This window comes from Octopus bimaculoides, chromosome 6 (assembly GCF_001194135.2).
Source record: "Octopus bimaculoides isolate UCB-OBI-ISO-001 chromosome 6, ASM119413v2, whole genome shotgun sequence".
NCBI lineage: Eukaryota > Metazoa > Mollusca > Cephalopoda > Octopoda > Octopodidae > Octopus > Octopus bimaculoides.
In genome coordinates, this window is record NC_068986.1 from 10,503,425 (window position 1) to 10,504,301 (window position 877).

Consider the following 877-nt stretch of genomic DNA (forward strand, 5'->3'; position numbering starts at 1 on the left):
ATAGATAGATAGATAGATAGATAGATAGATAGATAGATAGATATGTATGTATTTATGTAGGTATATATGTATATACGTTCCAGGGGCGGACTGAGAGTATTAAGGGCCCTCGGGCATAACTGTTTACCAGGCCCCTATGAATATGTGTTTTTTAGTAGAGTTAACAAGTAGAGTGCGGGCCCCTCAGAGCTTCGGGTCCTCAGGCAGTGCCCGATTGACCGACGGTTCATTCTGCCCTGATACGTACGTATGTATGTATGTGCTTCTTATTCAGTTTTATTTTATTATTATTAATAGAGAAAGAGCTGGTTTCTAACCTAGATCCAAGGCTCTTTCATTGGAATTTCAACAACATCAACAGGGTATGTATATGTGCGGATTTGGATGCTTCGTTTATGTATGTATTCTCATGAATATAGTTACATATCTGGACATGCTCATATATATTTCAATGATAAACTTCTGGAAAGTTTTACAGATTTTGTACAATTCCAGTGATGGCTTGGATCTGTAGTCTTCGATATGTATGTATGTATTATGTTTGGTTGAATATATGTACGCCTGCATATATGTATGTGTATGAATGAATTAGTAAATGTATGTATATACATTTTAGATATGCAAAGTAGGTTGCATCTCCCAGACAAATAATAAAAATATTTTTTACTAAATTACGTAAACCCTCCTCAGTTATAGCATTTCAAAAATACGGAGCATGATTGATCGCTAGCCACTAAACCTTTTCTATTTTCTCTCCCTGTTTATTTCTGTGTTCCTTTCTGTCGAAGAGCGTAGGCTCGAAACGTAAAAGACTTTCTCACTTCCCGAGCGTTAAACTAATACATCAGTCTTTTTTTTTTTTGTAAATTCCATCTCT

The 877-nt window shown here is 35.6% G+C and overlaps 1 protein-coding gene across 2 annotated transcripts in view; it reads left to right on the forward strand.

The window, feature by feature from the left end:
• Positions 1-877, forward strand: part of LOC106870440 (uncharacterized) — a 32,528-nt gene that overhangs the window by 1,144 nt on the left and 30,507 nt on the right. The gene's annotated exons all lie outside the window — the stretch shown is intronic.